The following is a 25,738-nucleotide window of genomic DNA, read 5'->3' as shown; positions in this document are numbered from 1 at the left end:
TTCGCAAGCATGAGAAAACAATATACTTAGGGGAACACAAATAGATCATAAGTTAGATATATATTAAAAAATATATTGTTATCTCGAGGAGAAAAAATCTCGACCTGAGCCCGAAGGCAATTGTTTTGGTCCCAAGGGACTTAATTACAGAAGCATAAAGATTAAAAAAAATTATTGGGGTCCGTTGACTCTCTCAGAAGAGGTCACCTCCTCGCCATCTCCCTTAGCAGCGTCCAAAGCTTCGGCGGTCTCTGAGGGTTCTTGTGAGAACTGAATCTTGAACTTGGCAAGATAAGGTTTCCATAACTTTGGTTGCATAAAGGAAAAGTTCCCGTCCTGGTTGAAAGCCCAACAATGGTAAAACATCTCCTCCATTTGAGTCGATGACTCCACAACCTCCTCTTTGGTTTTGGCCTCGACCTCATCAAGTTTCTTTTTGAGCCCCTCATTCTCGACCTATAGCTTGTCCAGTCGACGGCTCACTTCTATGACCTGATTCTTGGCAATCCGCTCACCTTCCTGAGAAGCAATTAGGGTAGCCTTTGCAGACCCCTCACTCTCTTGGGAGGAAACCAGGGCGGCTTTGGTAAGCTGTTCACCTTCTTGGGCGGCGCTCAGGGCGGCTCGGAGCTCCTCATACCTGGCTTTAACTCGAGCAATTCCTTGGAGTTGAGCCAGGATAGAATGCAAAAGGATAAGGCAAGTCAAGATTAGTTTAAAAAAACTAAGGAAGAAAGAAAAAGAAAAGTTAGAAGAATAAGAAGGACTCACTGTGAGGCTCATCCCCATAGCAGATTCGATGATGTCCTCAGGAGTACGCTCCTCCATAGCCCTCAGGTCTTTGGTGTTTGCTCTGTAGGCATGGCCAACCATGTGGCTCGCCATCTCGTACACAGTACCCCGAAACGCCTCGAGGATCTAGTCCAGGTCGAGTGGCTTAACTGGGTTTTGGACGTTGAGAGCCTCGCCTTGAATCACTTAAGAAATTGAGGGAGGTACATGCCGAGGAATAGGAGGCAGAGCTTGGAGAACCGTGACTGTTGTCACCGGAGTTGGGGGGAGAGTCTTTTGTGGCTATTCCTGGGTGGAGCTAGCACTTTTGTCTTTAACTAGAGACTCGGTGGAAGACCTAGAGTTGGAAGTTTGTTTCTTTGTTAGTCTGGCCCTCTTCACCACAGAACCAGCTCTGGCCCCACTGACCTTAAAAGCACCCCTCAAACCCAAGGCTTCTGGCAGCTCCATCTCTTCGCCTGAAATAGAACGATCAAAAGGTTCAGATATAAGAAATAATTAGTCAAAGTAATATAAAGACATGAAAAAGAGCAAGAACCCTACCCTCCAAGCATGGGGAGGAATATACTACGATCAGCTCGGGGTTATGGAGTGGGTTAGCCACAACGTCTAACTCTTGGATTAATAGAGGTGGGGGAGAATCTAAAATTATTACCTCCTGGGTCCTAAGGGGTTCAAGTCCTTCTTCGGGGCTGGACTCATCTACATACTACCTAAAACTAGGAGCGTATATACCCCGACGTAAGGAAGGTCAGGTCCTACGGTTTGTCCCATACTCATAAAAAATAGAGGACCTAAAATGGAGAGTGTTGTCAACCACAATGGTACATTTGAGGTAGCTATGGTCATAGGGTACCACCAAATGATCCACACACTAAAGGAGTGTTGTGTTTAGGTTTAGGTTAGTAGGGTGACGACTAACAAGCTGGTTGGGGTTGAAGCAAACTAGCCTAAAACTACCAGCAGCCGGATCTAACTCTCAATATGGGTTACCTTGGCCGGAGGGGCCGGCTGCTGCCCCCAACGCAGCTCACTCTGGATCAGGCCCCTGATTATCTTCAGGAGCTCGCCTTTTGCGCACCAGCGATGCCACCTCTTCTTCCTCCTTGATGTCTTTAATGGATGGCAGGGCTTCTTAAGGAGGGGGGAGCTCGGGAATAACAGGAAGAGGAGCTGGGGTCCTGAGAGCCAGCAGCTGGCCCTTCCTAATCAGGTTGTAGGGCACCATGGTGGCATCGTTCACAACCTAACAGAAGTCTTTCTCCTTCGGAGGAAGACTAGACAAAGTCTCATATTGACCCTCAATAAGTGATAAGAAAGTTCACGTGTTGAATTCATAAAGACAGAAGACTTACGAGGGCAGTTGAAATATCAGTGCTCGCGGTTCTTGAACCCATTTGACATTTTTATAGTCATTTGGGTGGCTAGGGAGGTCGATGACGAATATCGAGTTGGGAAAGCAAGTGAGGTAGTAAAAACTGTCACCTCGCTCTTTATGGTCAGGATTGGCCTTGAGGCAAAAAAAATACATAATATCTGTCGGAGTGGGAACCTCCCACTCGTGCCTCAGAAACAGATATTTTAACCCGCCAAAAATCTTTATGAGTTTGGCGGGAGCTGGAACAGAGCCAGTCTAACGTAGTTTAGGAAATCTACAAAGTACTGGTCTAGTGGGAGGAAGGCACCTGCCTTTAGGTGGTCATCACTCCATGCCCCATAGTCATCTTGGAGAGGGGCACAACTCTGCTCTCCATCCAACGGAGGTCGGGCATGGAGGCCATCATCTCCCATCTCAATCTTATGACTCAGCATGATCTTGTTAACTTTCCCCTGAGTCATTATTCGAGATACTATGTGCTTGGCCTCGAAGAATGCATTGGGATCGATGACGAGTTCCCTCTCCACCATAGGGCCAAAATGAGGAATTGGAGAGTTGGAGGCGACCTGCTTGCCCTTATTCTTGCTCTGAGCAGAGGAGCTTGTGGCATTTTTCTTTGGGGGGTCACGATTTAGCTCGCATGACGACAAAGCGGCCTATTAGTGGCGTTCTAAGACAATTACTAGCTACGGTCGTAAAGGCACGAAAGACCGAGGGTTTAAGTGGTATACTTTTGGGATTTAAAGTGTACACGAGCTAAAGTACGTTCTAGCCACAACGCATGATTCCACGCGTGGTCCTAGGCCACGCTCTTTGATTTCGTGAAATTCCCTGATACTTCGAGATTCGTGTGTCAGACTCATCAGACCCACTACATTTCTTTTGAAAGCGGTTTAACACAAAACCACTGAAGGAATCATGACCCTTAAGCTACCCAAAACCAAACCTATAATTCTTTCGGCTTTTACATCCAAACAGGTATTCTAATCGATTTACCAATAGCATTTTCTTTGTAAAACCCAGAAAATTTGTCCAGTTTTATGAATACCTTATTTCTAAAAAAGTATAGTCTCGTTCATTTAGCCTAAACCGAATCCTATTCCCTATTCAAAATCAGACATAGCCTAAGCGAAATTGAACAAAGAATGTTTTTCTGAACAAAAAAGTCATTGGAAAATAAAGAATTGAAAGATTCAAACCAGGTGAGGAAACACATACAGATTATATGTTCGTTCAAAAGAGAATGTCGATACGTCCACAGGAAGCTCCTTGAAATCTTTTGAGAGTCTGAAAGGCGATGAAGGTTATTGGGAGAAGTTTGAGAAGAAAAAGGGAAATTTTGTTTTTGAAAGGAAACTTTTTGAATGAAAAGGTGGTAAAGGTTCAAGTTTGATCTCCGTATTTATACGTAAACTATGGGAATTAATTCAGGCCATCCGATTGGGTCAGCTCGAGATCCAAAGGCCAAGATTAAATGAACCATACGGTGCAAAAAAGTTGACAGGATAGTTGTCACAGTCCTCCAAACCCAAACATGCGCCAATTACATACAGCCATGTGTCCAGTACTCGAGTAGTAGGCAGGCACAATTTTACATGGAAGAAGCCTAAAAGCTCCTACTGTGCATGTCAGAAAGTGCGACATCAAGCACGAGCAGGAGCTTGGGGGCAAATGTTGTACCCTAAAGATTAAAATGATTTTAATCACTTAGCTAGGGGTACAGCTGGAAGATGGATATGTGAAAAAGCAGCTAAGAAGAACTTCTAGTTAATAATGGTGTGAGTAACTCGAGTTGGGACTCAACAATACGACATGCAGGTTACTGCTAGGCCGCATCCTAGGGTAACGATCCAGTTCGAGACCTATAGTGGTCACATCCCTCTTTGGGCGCACTGAAGTTAAGTTGAGCTAAGGTTCGAATAACCTTGGATCCCCAGCTCAACTAAGATATTCAACTTGTGGAAATCTTGTCAGAACGCATACTGAGGGATCCCAAGAGACTCGGAGGCCCTTTATACGCTCATTAATGCCCTGACTGTATTAATGTTTATCATTTATTATCCGAGATAGCAGAAGTATATTCTATTCTGTTATCAAATCATATCCCAATGTAAATGGGAATAATCTGTATTAAATTTATACCATATTTATTCACGTGGTTACCCAAACTTGTCCAGGAAATTCCCCTATAAATATCATGGATAATGGACATGGAAGGGGACTGCCTTTTTGTATTACTGAAACTCTGCAGAAATTGTGAGAGAAAAGCAATAATATTGTCTCGTGGAGTAGGTAGATTTTAACCACTGAACCACGTAAAATTTGTGTATGGACGAAAGGGTTCTTATAATCTCATTATGGTTTACTAATAAGCACAAATATCCTTATTAGATTTCTTAATCTACTGTTGGCAAAAAAAAAGTGTCAACAACTATACATAAAGTGCTTTCACTAAAGTGTCCGACTACACTAGTGACCCAGATTTAGGTCACTTGCATTCAAAATACTAGTGAACCGTACTAGTAGTAATTAATCTAAAGATTGCATAACTTTATTTTACTGCGAACTGTTTTAAGTTCAATATCTCAATCTGGATCCCCTCATACCAATATGAGATTAAGACCACATAGATGAACTTTGGAATTTTCTGATATTTACTTAATATTATCAACATAATATCGGACATAGTCTATATATATAATAGTTCAATTCAATTATTTATTTCATTTAAAACATTTGTAAACTACAATTGCTTTAAGGGAACTATTCCCAACAATAACACCGAGTCTAGATGTTTACACAAAATGACTCCTGATGATGTGGCAGGATTGACCTACACATGGCAAGCACGTGACAACTTTAAGTGGATGAATCATGTTCGACCGTCGACCAGAAAGTTATTGATTTATCAAGTATCACGCTTAGGTGCGACCATTCTGGTCGCATACTTTCATTTACTTCCTTTTCAATATGCAATCTTGTAATATTTGCTTAATTATATTTTCTTTTGTTACTTAGATACGTGAGTCTTAATGATAATTAAGACCCATCAGCCCATGTAATCTTCTTGAGCCTATAAATAAGAACCAAAGTGCTCAAGGAAGGGACTTTTGAACTTTTGATCTTTGTATCCTAAGAGAAGAATATAGTGTGATTTTCACCGAAGTTGTAATCTTCCCAAGGCTTGTGAAACACGTGAACCCTAGTTCATTGATCACAATGTTGGGATTCAATATCAATAAGAACACTAAGTGGACGTAGGTCATTACCATCCAATTGGGGCTGAACCACTATAAATCGTTTGTGTCGTTTGCTTTCCATTGGATTTTTCTTCTTGTTTTCATCTCATTTTCTATCGTTTATCTAACTCTGTGTCGTTGACCAATTTGAGGGTCAACACTAGATATTACAATAATTATCTGAATGATCATCCTGATCTTCGAGATAATCTAAACTAGATCGGAGGCGATTCAACCAGCTAAACTCGGACCTGAGGGCCCATTTAAATGCTCAAAGGGAGCCCTTACAACTTGTGTACGGGAATTACGATAACTCTTGTTGAGAAAACTTATACAGGATCTTGTTTATATTCATGTGAATCTTATATTAAACAAATTAATATAAGACAACCTAGAACATGTTTCTATAACTGAATTTAAACAGAGAGAATGATAAGACACAACGAAATATATTAGTCATTCCTTCGGTTTCTCTAACCCTTGAATCCTTTCTGTCATGCGATATCACCACGAAACTGAACCGATCTTCAAATTTCTTCACATCCTTCTAAAGTATCCTTAGAATCACCTAGAATAGAGTGAGCGATTCTCAACACATGACATAGATACAAAGATAAGAGAATTTAGAGGCTTAGGAAAGGACTTTTTGCGGTAGAGAGAATCTAAAAACCTGTTGCATCAAAACTAGATGTTTTGTTCTTCTATTCATCTTTTTTTTCAACTCTCACTTAGCATTCCTTTTATAGGCTCAATTAGGTCATTTATTTAATTAAAAAATCAATAAAATAATGGATAATATTAGCCATTAGGTCGAAATTATCATGGGCTTTAGGCCCATGAAATTTATCATTTAATTATAAGCCCGTTGGACTAAAAATCAAGGCCCATATTATTTTCTATTGATTAATTAATTAAAAATTATTTAAATCATTTATCAAATTAATTATTTATAATTTGAACCTTGATTTAAACTTATTTATTAATTTGGTCACCAATTTTTCTTAATAAATAAATATGCCCTAAAATCTCGTTTCTTCTCTAAATTGCACAACTCTGTGAAACTATCCAAAATTGACATGTTTCACTTTGATAATTATAATTGATAATTAAATCAATTAATTGAGAATATTTAGATAATTTTATCCAAGGTACAGTGGGGACCATGGGCCTATGAAATCAAGCTCCAATAAGTTATCATAAATTCAACAAATAAATTTACTAACTTATTAATTCCTCGTGACTTCACTTAAGACTTGGAATTGCACTCTTGAATTCATAGAACACTCTATAACCAATATAGATACGTTATTAATTATCCATTGCTACAACCATAAACATCACTCAATCCTCTATAGACGGTCAACAATGAGATGGGACTAAAATACTGATTTACCCCTCATTGTATTTTATCCTTAAAATACTTAGTTTCTTGTAAATGATATTTCAGTAAACTAATATTAATTACTGAAATGATATCTCTATCATTTAGCACCTTGAACAAAAAACCATCGTTTTACTTCTTCATCAGAAAATATAGATGTTCATATCTATGATTAACACTCCCACTCAATTATACTACCAACTTCCCAAGATGTATGTATGGGCTAGTCTGTAGGGTAAGCTAGTAACGAACAAGTCAAAGATCTCACATAATACAATCAGTTAGAATACTAACCACTCATAATTGAGATTGAATTGACCTATGGTCAACTATATGATATGACTAGAATAGATAATAACGGTATGTTTACTTATCCTATCTACTGTCAATATCGGTCCAGTCCAATGTAACAAATACATTCGATCTTATCTACTTTGATAATGTTTTGGAATGAACATAACACTGTAATGTGTAAGTAGATTATATCGTAGACTGGCAAGTCAGTGTAAATCTTGTGCACTGACTAATCTTAGAACTAACTCATGTTTGAACATATAATCATATTTATATTCCACTGTGATTACGTCACTATAAATATGATTAGCTATATGTTTGGGATTTAATATAAGTTTATATTAAAAAAATATAATCACGAAAATAAAACATGTGAGCAAAGTGATTGACCAAGTCAAAAATTGATTTATATTCTTTTATTGATAATAAAATGAGAATACAAAGATATTGGTTTTTAATTAGGGCATAAAACCCCAACAAACTCCTACTTGCACTAATTGAAACTAATGCCTTAATTTTACTAATCCTATTTCCTTGTTATGCTTATCAAATGTAGCTTTTGGTAGTGTCTTTGTAATCGGATCCACAAGATTGTCTTCAGATGCAATCTTCATAACCTTCACATCTCCACATATTCTCGAATTGTGTGATACTTCATTTCTATATGCTTACTCATCTTGTGGCTTCGAGGTTCTTTCGAGTTGGCAATCGCTCTTGTGTTGTCACAAAACAAAACAAGTGGCTTATCCATTTCTGGAATAACACCATGATCTAAATAGAACTTCTTTAGCCAGACTATTTCCTTAGCTGCTTTAGACGCAGTTACGTACTCAGCGTCCATGGTGGAATCTGAGATCGCAGACTGCTTTACGCTTCTCCATATCACAGATCCACCCCTAAGAGTAAACACCATTTTAGAAGTAAACTTCCTGTCATCGACATCAGTCTGAAAATCTGAATCGGTGTAGCCTACAGGGCTCAGAACACCACCCTTGTAGACTAACATATAATCCCTAGTCTGCATGAAATACTTCAGAATATGCTTAACTACTATCCAATGTTCTGGTCCCGGGTTTGACTGATATCTGCTCACTACTCCCATTGAATAGCAGATATCTAGTCAAGTACACAACATGGCATACATCAGACTTCCAACTGCAGATGCGTAAGGAACTTTTCTCACTGAATCTTCCTCTTCAGGAGTCTGGGGAGACTTCTTCTTTGAAAGATGAATTCCATGGCGAGAGGGTAGATGTCCTTTCTTGGAATTTTTCATTGAAAAATGTTCATGCACTTTATCAATGTAAGGTGCTTGAGATAGAGCTAAGCATTTGTTCTTTCTATCCCTAATGATCTGGATACCTAGAACATAACTCGCTTCGCCCAAATCCTTCATCTGGAATTGAGTGCTCAGCCAATTCTTCACATCTTATAATTTCTTAACATTGTTTCCAATGAGTAAGATATCATCTACATAAAGAACTGGGAATACCACTATTTTATTTGCCTTAAGATGGTAAACACAAGGCTTATCAATATTTTTTTCAAAGCTGTAGGTTTTGATTATTTCATCAAACCTAAGGTCCCAGGAACGAGAAGCTTGCTTAAGTCCATAAATGGACCGATTCAGTTTTCAAACTTTTCTTTCTTGTCCAGCTACTTTAAATCCCTCCGGCTGATCCATAAAAATGACTTCGTCAAGCTTCCCATTAAGAAAAGTTGTCTTGACATCCATTTGCCTGATCTCATAGTCGAGAGCAGCTGCTTTGGATAGGAGGATGCAAATGGACTTGACCATGGCTACTAGAATAAAAGTTTCCTCATAGTCCACACCATGTTTTTGGGCATAACCCTTTGCCACTAATTGATCTTTATAAGTTTTGATATTTCCATCAACACCTCATTTCTTCTTGCAGATCCACTTGCACCCAATGGCCCTAAGGTCACTAGGTGCTTCCACAAGATCCCAGATGGAATTTCAGTACATGGACTCCATTTCCTATTAAATAGCTTCCAGCCATAATTCCTTTTCAAAGCTAGCCATTGCCTATTTGAAATACAATGGATCATTGTCACTAGTGTCACTAAAAACCATATTGGTTTCACAATCCAAACCATAGCGAACTGGGTTCCTAGAATCCCTCCCACTACGACGAGGCTCCGTGACTGTTTGCTTAGGAACAATGGTACTTTCTTCATTTAAATCGACTTGCGCCGGTTGGACATGAAGAGTGGGAATTTCATCGTCAACTTGCATTGATGACGATGGAACATTGGTTGGAGTCAATTATTCAACCATCTCCTCTAAGACTACTTTGCTGCGCAGTTTGATGTTTTGGACATAGTCATTTTCCAGAAAAGTAGCATTCTGGGAAGTAAACACTTTCTTTTTTGAATGACTACAGAAAATTCCACCCTGAGTGCCTTTAGGATAGCCAACAAACATGAAAACTTCCGTTCGCGGTTCTACCTTTCCTTCCTTTTTCCTCAGGACGTGGGCGTGACCCCCCTAGATTCTATAATGATGTAAAATAGGTTCACGACCATTCCAGCATTCTAAAGTTGTTTTGGGGATTGATTTGGACAGTACAACATTTAAAATGTCGTTTGCAGTTTCAATTGCATGTCCCCAAAATGAAGTTGGCAGAGTTGAGTAGTTAAGCATTCATCTAACCATTTCCAATAAAGTTCTGTTCCGACGTTTTGCTACACCATTTTGCTACGGAGTACCCGAGACAATAAGTTTTCATAAAATCCCAAGTTCAGTTAAATGATCTTGGAACTTCATTTCCAAATATTCTCCACCCCTATCAGATCGAAAGATCTTTAAGTTTTACCTAATTGGTTCTGAGCCATAGTTGGGAATTCCTAAAATTTTAAAAATGTTTTTGATTTCCTATGCATTAGGTAAAGACATGAGTATCCAGAGTAATCGTTAATGAAAGTGACGAAATACTCAAAACCACCCCTGGCTTGTACATTCAAAGCTCCACAAACATCTTAATGAACAAGTCCAAGTGGTTCTTTGGCCCTATCACCCTTTGCAGAGAATGGACCCTTGGTCAGTTTGCCTTCTAGACAAGATTCACAGAGAGGTAATTCACCTAAGGTGAGTTACCTCAAAGGCCCATCCTATGTAAGACTTTGAATTCTATCATAGCCAATGTAATGCCCCGAATTCTCCGATGTGGTTTAATGGCGGGATTAGTAGGCCGGGAGGGCCATACTTGTTTAATTATGTCATTAATTGATATTATGATATGATGTTATATGCGTGCATGTGGGTCCACATTTGAATATTATGCTATTTTGATCATTTGTCCCGTTAAGGGTGTATTTGTGTATTTGGGTGCATAATGTGATCTGTGAATGAGATTCCATTATTATGGAGATATATTCGAGCTATTCGGCATGAGACGGTCATATATAATGGATTAGCAGTTTTATCATAACAGGGACAATTATGGGGTAATAGGAATGTTTATTTGATGATAAATTGGGAATATTTAAGATCAGGATGGAATTCTGGAAGTTTTGACTATAACGTCCCCGGGGAGGTTTTTGGGACCCCTAGCACTAGGTTTTATTTGAGGTTACTTAAGCTTGAAGTAGCTTATCAGATAGAATGTACGTTAGAAAACCTCTTGTTCTCCCTCTCGTTAGTTCGTTTTACCGTTTGAGCCTTTTCGAAGAAATCTCAAGTTCTAGGAGTCGGAATCAAGCGAGGATCGAGGCATAGTGATCCTAGGAAAGATTAGAAGCTTCTTGACCAAAGGATTTGACGGAAAACAACCTAATCGAAGGTAATCGAAGTTTAATTTTTGAGTTTTTCGAGTTTCTAAGCTTTGAATTAGATTTTGTAAATTGTTGAGTTTTCGATTTGTTCGAACCTTGGGTTTTAAGGGTTTTGGAGCATTGGGAAGCTTGGAAACTTTGATTTGATGATTGGGGAATGTTTAGGTATGATTTTGGAGGCTTTGGAGTGTTAAAAACGTGTTTTGGAATGGCCCAGAGTTGGGGGTCGCGACCCTGAGTTAACGAAGAAGGTGGGGCTCTTTGTGCTTGTTGGGTGCCGCGGCCCTTGCTTCAGGAAGTTTTGGGGGTCGTAGCCCTTACTCAGTTTTCACTCTGTTTGCATGTTTTGACCTCGGGAACTTAGTTATAGGCCTCGGGAGTGTTCCTACTACTTGGATTAGTTTGGATTGATGTCCTGGAGGCTAGATATTAGTTTGGAACCTATGTTGATCATTATTATTAATGATGTCCCGTGTTTGGTTATGATTAGGTGACCGCTAAAGGACTAAAGGTTGATCGCTCTCAAGGGTCGTTCTTTTAATCGTTCTAGCTTGAATCTGAGGTAAGAAAATAGTGTAAGAATACAATTGCACCCTGTATATGTATATGACATGCGTGATTGTTATTGAGGCATGTTGATTGATAAATGTGGATGCAGATTGCCTATTAAATGCTAGCGAATGTGGTATACTCGTATATAAACTGACTAGTCAGGGATACTGACCTAAGAGTCAGAAATGGCAGAGCGTCATGAACCCCGGGCCAAATGAAGATTATATCTAATCGATATCAGCGTTGAATGGCTCTGAGGCATTCACGCTGGACCGACCCTAAGGTCGATGAACTTATAAGCGCTTGTCTAGTCTAAGACTAGTTACTAGAGCCGAGGCCTAGGACCCAGGTGAATGCTGGTCACATAGCTAGGGAACGAAGTTCCAAGGTTATGACTCTATGGTCATGAGGAAGATTATGTTGGTGACTAATCACCATGCACCTATTCTGTTTAAGCTATGGAAGGTTCACTTATCTGTTAAGCCCTGGTGACCCTATCGTCACATGGCTAGAGGGGGCTATACCCACTTTTGTGACTTTTGCGACTGTCACCTATTTGTTTTGGACTGATAGTCCTGAATGATTATTATGATCATTGTTGACATCATATCATGCTATATTGTATTTTCTTGCTGGGCCTTGGCTCATGGGTGCTATGTGGTGCAGGTAAAGGGAAAGAAAAGCTCACCCAACCTTGAGTGGAGAGCTTAGGTGGTGATGTTTACATATGCGGCCGCTTGACCACCACGGCCAAGGAGTTCTCAGAGGAACTAGGGGGTTTACCCTATTTTGCCGCTTAGGTCGGCGGAGTTGTAAATTTGAAATAGTAATGACCTTTTTGTACTGTAAACAACTTGTAAATGTTTTGAATAGCTCATGAGCAGTTTATAATAAAATACATCCTTTCCTTTTTATTAGTTTTACACCTTAACCTGTTAATGACACTTAGATCGCATTTTTAACCAAAGGACTTAGGTAGCGGGTCAAATTTCCGGTTCATCGTTCACCGTAACTGTTCTGGGGTAACCAGGGTGTTACAAATTGGTATCAGAGTGTGCCAAGGTTAGGGTTCCTACAGACTGGCTGGGCAAGTACACACATCACTGAAGTCAAGCTCGACTCATGGTTTGGTAACAATTTATGTAGTTATATGTATAACTGCTTAAATATGGTATATATGCTTTACCTGTATGCATGAGACACCATGTTAAATCTGTGCCCTGAAATATTATATCCTCAGCAACTGTGTGCTTATTAGTACTGAGATTGCTGGAACATACTTATTAGTACTGTTGTTTATGAACTATTATGTGATACATGCTGAGTGCTAAATGCTATAGACATGTATCTGCCTGAATATTTGTATGACTGTGGAATGTGATAATTGTCTGCTTGTTTTTGGACCGTAAGGCGGCAAGAGGTTTAGTTATTACTACCTAACTGGCCGTATTGGTCATTATTTCAGCAAGGTATTAGTGATAGAATTATGAATCCAAGGCAGACAGACACTTCAGCTGGCTAGAGTGATCAGGGCCAGAATAATAATAACAGTCAAGGTCTAGAAAATGACCAGTCTCAGATTCCACAGCCAACTCCTGTTAACTGGCAGCAGATAGTCAGTTGTAACGCCCTACTACCTTAGAGCCGTTACTAAGTGGGTTTAAAATGTGCAATTAACTCGCTAAACGAGATTTTAACAATAAAAGTGTGATTAAACAAAGTGACCAGGCTGTAATCTTTAAAAAGTACTCTATTTCATTAAAAGTTCAAGAGTTTAACACTCGAGATCCCAGAACTTGGTTTATAAAATATTTACAACTCAAAAAAAGTTTATAAGTAGTTAACCATCAAAACTAGGGTTTGTACAGCCATTTCTCAAAAATAACCCCAACCAAAGCAGTCGGGCATGTAGCACCCACATTATTTTGATATATATAGCCAATAATCACATGATTGCATTGCATTACATATCATACAATATGTATAATTTGAGCATATGCATATTCTTATAAGTGTTTTCATGTATAAGTATAAAAGTTGTGTATGTGATGTCTATATGTATGCTCAATATTATTAACCTTGTGGCATTTGAGTTGTCTTTTATGGGTGTTTGATGTGCTCAAGATATAAGAAAGTATGAAAAATATGGACAAGGCATGGAATTAAGTGTTGAAAGTGAGATATAGAAGGCAAAATAGGTTAAGTAGTGGAAAATAGTACAATGTCGATTACTAGTATTTCGGTGTAAAATTGAGTATTTATGGATTTACCAAATGTAATCGAGGTATGATTAAGGTCTCATTGATGATGTAAAAATGGTTTTAGAACCATTAGATCAATTCTTGATGGGAGGTATACATAATCAGTGGTATTGATGCAAAGTCAAAACGAGCTTAGCATAAGTGCGCTACGCTCGATCGGGTAAGCATAACTATTGGGTATGAAGTCATATGGACCTAAGGTTTGGTATGAGTGTTTTACACATAAGGATAATAGGCCTAGCAGATGATTAAGTCGAAATTATTGAAGTGATAAGGTTTTCATAAGTCAAAAGGTGAAATGATGAGATGAAAGGTGTCAACTTTTGACAATAAGGCTAAATCATTGAAAATAAGGAATTTTCATCAAACCTTATCACTTTGCACGACCATTATTCTGAAAAACAGAGAGAAAAGAAAACCAAAAACCATTTCTTGGCTGGTTTGAAGAAATTCTAAGGAGATCCAAGTGAAAGCAAAGCCAAAGAAGTAGATTAAGCTTAGTTCTAGCCTTTTTATGGTAAGTTCTTGTACTTGGAAGTTAAACTATGTTTTTGAATTTTTCTGAGAACTTATATATGGTGTTTTATCCTTTTTAAGATATTTCTTGGGGTTTCCAAGTGGTTTGAGGTTTAGAAAAGCTTGAAGAGATTGTTTTCGCCGAAAAGTTGCTCGGTAAGTGAAATTTTGTGTTTTATGAGGTTTTTGGGGTTCTTGGAGTACAAGATGATTTTTGGTTATTTGATTGAGTTTATAAGAGAGTATATATGTTTATAAATGTTTGAATATATGTGGAGACTCATTTAATTTGGGTGATGATCTAGGAGATAAGAATTTTATCAAAATCGGTATATGATAACTTTATGATGAATCATGTTGGTATTTGGGATATATGGTTATGGCAGGTTAATTGATGTTGATTATTGGTGTATTTTTATATTTGAGGATAGCTAAAATTAAGGGGAAACTCTGTCAAAATTTCCCCAAATGTCTAAGATAAATCTAATGCTCGATCTAGGTGGTTTAAGGCATTTTAGGCATGTTTTGGGTATGAAATTTGATATGAAGTCTTATGGGTATTTTTTAAATGAGAGTTCAATGTATTACTGCCATCATTATGATGAGAAATCCATGCTATTGTCAGGATAAGCACATCAATACCTAAGACATCACTTGTTACACGGTGAAATATATTGTGGACAAAAGGTAAGTAAAGTACTCAACTGCAACACAAGAATTATGTGTTATGTGAAAGTATGCATTATATGAATATTTTGTGAGTAAGTGGTATTAACATACAGTGACACTTCATCATAAATTTGTATGCATGGCATAATAGTGATATGGTAAATTATTATATGATATAAGACCATGCATGATATTATGATGATTAATTATATGATGCCTTTGCAAGTTTTGTGCAACATAAAAGAAAGTTGTAATAAGAAGTTTAAGTTCAGTGCCACTGTTTTGAAAAGGCAAATGAAAGTGTTAATAAGTGTAAACGGAGGCCTATAGTACGCTTATAGTGGCTGCCCAATAATTTGGGCTAGGTTTAGTGAACCAATTATATTGTTTGCCATATTTCCGTTTTTATTTCTCCTCCATATGAGTTATTGTTATATGTATTGACACCACAGTGTGTGGCCGCCTTAACTCTTGAGCCTGACGGGGCAACGATGGAATAAGGTTTTTAATGTGCCCTACTGTGGTGAAGGCTAGCCGGAGGAGAACCCATGGGATTTTGTATTATATGTGCAACAAGCCCTGCAGGCATTGACCAATTCAAACAGTGTGCACAATATTAAGGGGCCCAAAATTTAAAAAGAAGTTGTATATGTCCATTGATATTGGGTAATCATTAGCATTGCATGCATTACTTTGCTTACTGAGCTTTAGGCTCACAGTTGTCTTGTGTTGCAGGTAGAGAAAGAAATATGTGAATGATATGAGGAGAACTGAAGCATGGTCCTGACCCTGATTTGTACATATGAACACATCGACCTTTTTGTGGGTTATTTCAGTTATCAGTGAGATGTTTGTAATAAAGTGTGAAGTTATGTTTTGAAAATAAATTGGGTTATTTAATACTTATGTATAATATGTTTGAGACACACTTTATGTTTAATGTAAATAATGTGAAATAAGTTTTCAAGTTTTAAAAAAAAAAATGTCCAGACTTCCGCAGAAATAAATTATGATATAGTTTTAAAACATAACACCTCAAATATGGTTTTTAACTAAAATAAGTGAGGGTGTTACAGGGCAGGCCAAACATGTACGCGCCGCCCCCACGCTCTTCGTACTCTTGGCTGGTTGACTTTCTCTTTGCCCTTACCTGCAACACAGAGCACCCGTGAGCCGAAGCCCAGCAAGAAAACTCATACAACACATAACATATGCATATCATACAATCACTATAGCAGATAACTCATATTTAGTTAGATAGTCCATAAGATTTAAACACATATACGACCATGCCGTCCCAGAAGCGTTACCAAAGCCTAGGATCTCAGTCTGCACCGTAAGGATATCCCATGTATCCATTGGGGTCTCACCCTAACCACAGGCACTCCATGTGCTAGGTGGTATTCCCGGCCCCACTGCCGTTCTCGGCCTTCGCCGTTCTCGGCCCTTCGCCGTTCCCGGCCCCTTTGTCGTTCACTCTGCTAATACCACATTTAGCATTCTCAAATAACAATCAAATATATAATCATTCATTTAAAGCTACATCCTAGCAATGATACAATCTAGGGTCGCGCCCTGCAACAATACTATGGGCCCAAGCCTTGCTCTACGGGTGCTACAGTTTTCTTACCTGTATCCCGATCTTTCCGATGCACCAAGGCCGCGAGCACGGTCCTCTAACCCGAACCTCTCCGAAGACCTAGTCACAACACATATAAAACATCCTTTAATACTAACCAATCCAAAACCACTTCCCGGGACCAATCCCACACTCTCGAAATCCCCAAATTCCTAAAACAATACATCGAAAACATCCCCCGAACCCCCGTCGTAAAAGCTCAAAATTGCAAAATTCCTTGTTCTGAAAATAGCCTAGCGCCGCGACGCTGCCCTAGAGGGCCGCGGTGCCCAGCAAGTCAAAGAGCATTCCCCAGCCCTTAAGCAGCCTCGCGCCGCGGTGCCAAAGAACAGGGCATCGGCGCTCCTTCGCGAACCCAGAAATTTGGGTTTTCCCCTGCATTTTCCCCGAGCCAAAGCACTCCCAATTCAACCTAAACACATACCTAAACCCCAAAACCATTTTAAAACCACAAGTAAACCATCTAACAACCTATAAGCATCATAAACCAGCTCAATTACACAATCACTCCCATAAATCACACTTGAGTTTCAGATTTCAGAAGCTTAAACCAGTAAACCAGAAACTTAAACCAAAGCTTGAAAAACTTAAACCATGCTTCCAAATTCTTAAACCATATCATATACGAAAATTCAAAGATGTTTAAGACTCTTACCTCAATCAATAGCTCAGCTTGAACTCCCTCCAATCCCAACTTTAAACCAGATTCCTCTTGATAAACTAGCTGAATTCTCATGCAAAACCAACCATGAATATCTTTCAATTTTCATTCTTACCTTCTAAAATCAAGCTCAAAAACTAACAAAACAGGGGATAAATTCTTACCTCTGAATAATCCTTGACCTGAGTTTGATTCCACACCCTTAAGCTCTTCACTAGCCTCAAAGAACTCAGCTCACTTCCTCTTCCACTTTGCCTTCTAGGTTCTTAGTTTTCCTTTTCCTTCTTGATTTCTCTAGCCCTCCAAAACTTGACTTCAGTCATACTTAGCATAAAGTATCGTGAATATTCATTTCCCTCAGGTGAAGCTATCTAAACCTCTGCCAAAAGACCATCTTATCCTCCAATAATTATCCTCTCCTAACTAAACCTCAAGGGCATTCTTGTCCTTTCACCTATATTACAATTATACCATTTTTCCATCTAAACTTGTTACTCTCAGTAGTTACTAATGGTTACTCATGTTACTCAATCACCAATAACCATTAACCACAAATTCTCAACTCAACTCATGAAATTCCCCAAAGTACCCCTAGGCTCCTCCCGAGTCGGGTATGAAATCCCATTGTGACTTTTGAGTTAACTAGCTCTCTAGGACCGTCTCGGCACGTGCATCACATTAATAACACCACACTCACGTGGTACAAATCACATAATACCATTAACACATTTATGCCCTCAGCGGGCAAAGATTACCAATTTACCCCTAACATACAAATGGGGTCCACATGCATATTTATACCACCTAAACATGCATTCTAATTAGGGGTGTATATGGTTTGGTTTGGTTTGGTGCGGTTTAGAAGAATTTTGAAACCAAACCACTTATGTGGTTTTTTCAAAATAAAAAACCAAACCAAACCATTAAAATTAAAATACCAAACCAAACCAAACCATAAATAAACGGTTTGGTGCGGCTTGGTTTGGTTTTAACCATATAACCAAATTATTAAAATTTTAAACTTTTTTTATTATAAAATAATTAACTAAATAATTGTATTTAAATAATAATAATAATTTTAGCTTTTCTTTTAAGACCAAAAAAGTCTACAAGAAGCTTATTTTCTTTGTTGTTGTAAGTATAAGTATTTTGAATCATTTTATAGAAGTGGGAAAAATAAATGTTTACTTTCTAAACAATGTGGGACTTTTTTTTTTTTTTTTTTTGAACAAAAGAAAAATTTTATTCAAACACCAACCAAAATTACAAGACAAAGAGAGCAGCTGCTACAGACCAGCAGACAGCAAACTCAACCAAACAACAAGAAAAAAACTACACAGAAACAACTACCAGCTTTCTACAATCTTGCGTAAATATACATCCCTTTTTCTATGAGAAAAAGAACCCAAACTCAATACTCTATACTTAACTACATCTTTGATTTCCAAACTAATGCTGCTGGCCATTTTACAAACTGATTCGAAAATACATCTGTTTCTGTTGCACCAAATGAAGTACCAGGAAGCTGATATAACAGCATTAATTATTTGGTTCTTCAAGTTGTGTTTAGCCAATAAGCACCAATGAGTGAGCTCCTCATAAGATTCAGGCCAATGGAAAACACCCAGCCATCTACTGATTTCCTCAAACACTCTCCTGGAATATATACACTCCATAAACAAATGGCTATGGGTTTCCACGCCTAAATCACACACAGGGCAGAGAACAGAGGAAATATGCATAAACCGGCACAAGTGGTCTCTAGTAAGCAACTGGTTATTGAAAATCTGCCAGTAAATGAACCTGTGTTTGGGCATAATAAGCTTGTTCCAAACTGTCTCAGCAAAACCCACAGAATGCGCAGTAATAAGAGAGGAATAGAAGTGTTTACTATGAAATTTACCTCCCTTAACAGCTAGCATCAAGCTTCCCTCATCCATAATATGTCTCAGCCTCAATAATTTCTTGATATACCAGCTCATATCCTGACTAATAGGCACATTCCAAACGTTAAACTCCTTCAAATAGATGGAACTAATCCACTTGACCCACAGGCAGTCTTGCTTGGAAGAAATCGCCCACATAAAGTTAGCCATCAACGCCAAGTTCCATTTCTTACCCTCACGGAAGCCAATACCACCCAGCTTTTTAGGGAGACAAACCTTTTCCCACGAAGGGAGATGCATCTTACTTCTATTCCCATTAGATCCCCAAAGAAAATCCCGACAGCTCTTATCAATGGCAGCAGTAATCTTGGAAGGAAGAATGAATATACTCATCCAAAAATTCCTAATACCAAGCAAAACTGAGTGTATGAGTTGGACACGACCAGCAAAAGACAAGTTTCTACTCGCCCAACAATTTAGCTTCTTGTTCAACTTATCCAGAATCACCCCACAGTCTGAAGCTTTCCACTTGGTAGGCCGAAGAGGAACCCCCAAGTACTTCAAAGGAAAGGAGCCTTCTTCCATTTGCAACAACTCAAGAATCTGAGCTTTGATAGAATCCTTCACCCCTCCAAAATAGATATGGGATTTAGATTTATTCGCAGAAAGCCCAGTAGAATCACAAAATGCAGAGAAGGCTTCATGAATCTTACTCACTGAACTAACATTACCTTTACAAAAGATAATCAAATCATCTGCAAAACAGAGGTTAGTCAACCTAAGATGTTTACACAAAGGATGATAACCAAAGCCTTTCTTGTCAGAGTGATGTGCTAATAAACGAGTGAGGTACTCCATAATAAGCACAAACAAGAGAGGAGACATGGGGTCCCCTTGCCTTCGGCCTTTTTCCCCTTTGAAAGAGCCTTGAATTCTCCCATTCATTAACAGATTGTACTTGGTACCTTTTAAGCAAACAAGAATCCAGCCAATAAATCTAGAGGGAAAACAAAGATGTTTAAGCAACTCCTCCACAAAATGCCAATCAACTGTGTCGTAAGCCTTACTCAAATCAATCTTCATTAAACATCTAGCTGAAATATTCTTTCTTGTATACCCTTTGAGGAGATCTTGGAATATCATAATATTATGAGCTAGAACTCTATTTTTAATAAAAGCCCCTTGATTACTATGAACAAGGAAGGGAAGCACTTCCGAAAGTCTAGAGCAAATCATCTTCGATATACACTTATAGAGAGTGTTACAACACGCAATAGGACGATAATCACTAGCTGAACTCGGATTAGCAAGCTTAGGAATAAGAGATATCACAGTTTCATTCAGATCCTTCGGCAAGTAACTATCCTGAAAGAAATCCAACACAGCAGAAGTAATTTCAGCACCAATATCTTACCATAACCCCTTAAAGAATCCCGAGCCAAAACCATCCAAACCAGGACTTTTAAAGGAATGAATGCTAAAAAGAGCCTTCTTCACATCACTCTTGGTAAAAGGTCTCAGAAGTCTGACTTGGAGATCCAGAGACAATCTGTTTCCCTGAAGGAAACAGCTTCTATCAATCTCCACTGAAGCCAAATTTCCTTTCCCCATAAAATTCTTGAAATGAGACAGGAAATGCTCAACAACTTTAGAGTAATCCTCTTCTGTTTTGCCTCCTATTGTGAAGGAAGAAATTCTATTGTCAACTCTTCTTTTTTGCATAAAAGCATGAAAAAATCTCGAATTATCATCACTAAACTTAATCCAATTAAGTTTACTCTGCTATTTGAGAAAACTGGCATAACGGTTCTGCATTACTGAAACATTGAGTTGGGCTTGAGTAACCGATTGAAGCAGAGACAGATCTGAAGCATTAAAAGCCAAAGCCTCTTGAACACTACTATATTCCTCCTTGGCCTTCCTATAACTCAAAACAATATCACCAACCTCCTCTCTGTTAAACCTTTTCAAAATATGCTTCACCCAATATAATTTCTGAACTACCTTGCAAAGACCTCCACCAGAAACAACTGGCGCATTCCAGCAGCGAAGAACAGCTTCTCTGTAGCCTCTATAGTGCATCCAGTGGTTACCAAAACGAAATGGGATAAATCCCACACTGTTAACTTCTTGATTACGAATCACATAGAAACTATGATCAGAAATGCAGTCCCATTTGAAGCGAGCTTCAGTTTTCGGAAAAACATCCAGCCACAGATCATTAATAAACACTCTATCTAACTTAGAAAAAATACGATCTCCTGCCTCCTGTTTGTTCGACCACGAAAAGAGAGCTCCCTCACACTTAAGTTCCTCAACTTGGCCTAAAGCCAACCAATCTTGAGCATCAGCTATGTCCTTAGCAAGGACTTGTCTCCCACCAATCCTATCTTGGTAGCTAAACATGGCATTAAAATCTCCAAAAATTATCCAAGGAGACTTTAATTGACCAATATTAGCTAATTTTTCCCAAAGATGTTTCCTCTCCCCCATAGAATTGCTTCCATAAACCACTGTAGCGAAGAAAAATTCCTGCTGGCCACTCACTTTGATCCGACAATGAACAAGTTGGGGATCTTCAAGCAATATATCAACCTTCACAAATTTAGTTTGCCAAACAACTAAGATCCTACCAGAAACAATAGGACTAGAAAAGTAATCCCAATTGTGAAAATTATTCTCAAAAACTTCTTTAATTTTCTCATGTTTCAACTTAGTCTCAAAGAAAGCTCCAAAACCAACCTTATTCTCCTTACAAATACTAAGAATAGCATTTTGCTTATCTTTTTTATTCATACCCCTCACATTCCACCCTATCATATTGCAAACTTCCATCACTGAATTGGGATAGAATTAGTGACCAAATGACCAATCCCTGAATTTTGCAGCACAGCATATCCATTACCCGAATTAGCCTTTCCTTGAACTAAATCTGACTTGTGAGCATTTGCCACCCCTTGTCTAGCACCTCTCCTTTTGGGAGTAATCCAGCTTCCTGCAACCTCAGCATTCCCTTTTCCAGCTTGCTGAGTAACTTCTGAGTTATCCTGAACATCACTACTAACCTTGGAAACATTTTGCTCTAGAGAACTACTAGCCCTCTCTTCCTCTCCAATATTAGATGCATTGCAAGCTCTAGGATCAGGATTAACAGACTCAGAGTGTTGTTGAACCTCCTCTGTATTGAGTATATTCTTGTCTATACTAGCACCTTTCTCAACAGTAGATTTCTTCCTCCAACTCAAACCAGTATTCTTGTTACAATTTGCCAAAACATAACCTAAATTCGAGCAGGCAGCACACTTAGAGGGAAGCCATTCATACTCCACCACTTGTTCAGTTATTTGATCCCTTTCGTTAATAAAAGAAATAGATTTCGGAGGATGATCTGTAATCTCCATATCCACCAATATCCTCGCATATTTCACCATCGATCTACTTTGCGTCACTTTATCCACCATAACCGGCCTCCCAATTGTGCTCACCATAGCATTGAGACTATTTTTTCCCCAGTATTGCAAACCCAAGCCATTCAACCGAATCCAAACCGGAACCGACTTGACCATTCTCATAGAGTCCATATCTGGTGTCCAAGGACGAAGAACCACTGGTTTTTTTATCAAAATGTATAACTCCCGTTTCCAAAATCAGATCTCGTGTAGCTTCATCCCTGAAATTAACAAGGGTAAAACCTGAATGCATTCTCACTATCTTGTCAACACCCAAGCTGCCCCAAATTCTCTTGACAAATCCTTCAAATACTCTAAAAGGTGGGTTAGCTCCCAGGACAATGTAAACAATCGCATTCTTCCAGAACGAAGCTTCAGTCTCAACCTCCTCCATATCTAATCGGGCCATAACTTGGTCACCCAATTTCATAGGTTCAGTATAATTCAGACGAGTAGAGGGCGTGGGTACCTGGTTCGACTTAAATTTACTCCACACTTCCTTAGCAGATCTCTGGAATTCAGAACCCTCCGCATCCTCAGCCCAACTCACTGGAGTAGGAGGGGAGCGATTCGTACTTCCAATCCGCTGCACCTCAACACCACGTTCCAGCTCCAGTTCATCACATGGATCATGAAATTCATCATCAGGTAACAGATCAAATACCTCAACTTGGATCGAAGGGAGGTCGTCCACCACCTCATCGGGAATTTTCGTCGGCTTCGATATACCTTTCTTCTTCCGAGCCATGGGAAGAGAGAGAGAGATATCACACAACAATGTGGGAATTTACATTTCTCTTTTTTTAGTTTTGGAAACTTGTGCATCTATTAAATACTACTAAAAACATTTCCTAAACAATTAAATTGTTTGGCTTGAATGGTTTGGTAGATTTTATATTAACTTAAGTGTAGGAGTTCAAATCTTTGAAACATCATTTCTAAAATCTATTTTTTTAGAAAAAATCACGGTTCGGTTTGGTTTAATTGGTTTTAAAAAATTAGAAACCGTGACCAAACCATTAAAGTTGAGCGGTCCGGTTAAAACCGAACCATCGAAAACGGTTTTTGGCGGTTTGGTGCGGTGTGGTTTGGTTCCAAACCACGGTTTGCGATTTATATGAACACCCCTAATTCTAATTACATATTCATTCAAATTCAAATATTGTCATGTTAATTCACTTATTGCCCTCCAGGCACGCTAATCAAGGTCCTAAACCTTATTAGCGACTTGGGGTGTTACAATTATCCCCTCCTTATAAGAATTTCGTCCTCGAAATTACCTGAACAACTCAGGATGCTACTCCTGCATATCGTACTCAAGCTCCCACGTCGCCTCTTCAACCTTGTTGTTTCTCCACAGCACTTTAACTAAGGCGATGGTCTTGCTCCGCAAGACTTTGTCCTTCCTATCAAGGTTCTGAACAGGCTTCTCCTCGTATGATAAATCCTGATCCAACTCCAAGTTCTCATAGCTCAACCCATGAGTAGTATCTAATACATATTTCCGAAGCATGGACACATGAAACATGTCATGAACCCCTGATAGAGATGGAGGGATCGCCAACCTGTAAGCTACCTCACCAACTAGTTCCAGAACCTCAAAGGGGCCAACAAACTTGGGACTCAGCTTGCCCTGAACACCAAATCGTTTCACTCCTCTCAGGGGTGAAACCCTGAGGAACACATGATCACCGACCTGAAACTCCACATTCCTGCGTCTCAGATCTGAGTAACTCTTCTGATGACTCTGGGACGCGAGCATACGAGCTCTAATCTTCTCAATTGCCTCATTGGTCCTTTAAACCATCTCAGGACCTAAATATCTTCTCTCACTGGTCTCATCCCAATGTATTGGTGACCTGCACTTTCTTCCATACAGCATTTCATATGGAGCTACTCCGATAGTTGCTTGATAGCTATTGTTGTACGAGAACTCAATCAATGGGAGATACTTACTCCAAGATCCCCCAAAGTCTAACACACCGGCTCGTATCATATCCTCCAATATCTAAATTTTCCTCTCAGACTGCCCATCTGTCTGAGGATGGTAAGCGGTACTGAACCGTAGCTGGGTGCCCATTGCCTTCTGCAGGCTCTCCCAAAACTTGGAGGTGAAGGTGGGGCCTCTATCGAATACTATCGACCTCGGAACCCCATGAAGTCGAACAATTTCCTTCACATAAAGCTCAGCATACTGCTCCACAGTATAAGTTGTTCTCACAGGTAAAAAGTGGGCGGACTTAGTATACCTGTCTACAATCACCCACACCGAATCATGCCGACCCACGGTCTTCGGCAATCCAACAACAAAGTCCATGGTAACATCCTCCCACTTCCACTCAGGAATCCCTAGAGGCTGCAACAACCCTGCTGGCCTCTGATGTTCAGCCTTAATCTGCTGGCAAGTTAGGCACCTTGCCACATAGCCTACCACATCCCTCTTCATGCCTAACCACCAGTACAAAACTTTCAAGTCTTGGTACATCTTCGTAGTACCCGGGTGTAAAGAGTAAGGAGTGGTGTGAGCCTCATCGAGAATCTCTCGTCGAATATCTGGATTAATCAGAACACAAATCTGTCCTTTGTACCTCAACAGGCCCATCTCTGAGATAGAGAAGTCCTTAGTCGTTCCAGTTAGGACATTCTCTCCATGTTCAATTGATTGGGGATCCTTTCCCTGTGCCTCCTTAATCCTTTCGAGGAGCGTGGACTGGAGAGTTATGTTGGCTAACCTACCAACCACTAACTCTATACCTGCTCTGGCCATCACCTCAGCCAGCCTGTCTGATACCTGCCTCGAACCAAACAACTGTTCTGGGCCCTTCCAGCTCAATGCATCAGCCACCACATTAGCCTTCCCAGGAAGATACAGGATGTCATAATCGTAATCCTTTACCAATTCTAGCCACCGTCTTTGGCGCATATTCAGATCTTTCTGGGTAAAGAAATACTTTAAACTTTTGTGATCAGTGTATATCTCGCACTTTTCACCATACAGATAATGCCTCCACACCTTAAGTGCGAATACCACCGTAGCCAACTCCAGATCATGCTTGGGATATCTCTGCTCATACTCCTTTAACTGCCTTGATGCATAAGCTATTACTTTCCCATCTTGCATCAACACACATCCCAACCCTGTCTAGAAGCGTCACAGTAGACCACAAACTTCTCATTATCTGTCGGCAGACTCAACACTGGTGCAGTAATCAATCGCCACTTCAAC

The sequence above is a fragment of the Humulus lupulus genome, chromosome 9 (assembly GCF_963169125.1).
Source record: "Humulus lupulus chromosome 9, drHumLupu1.1, whole genome shotgun sequence".
Classification (NCBI taxonomy): domain Eukaryota; kingdom Viridiplantae; phylum Streptophyta; class Magnoliopsida; order Rosales; family Cannabaceae; genus Humulus; species Humulus lupulus.
This window is presented reverse-complemented; position numbering follows the sequence as displayed.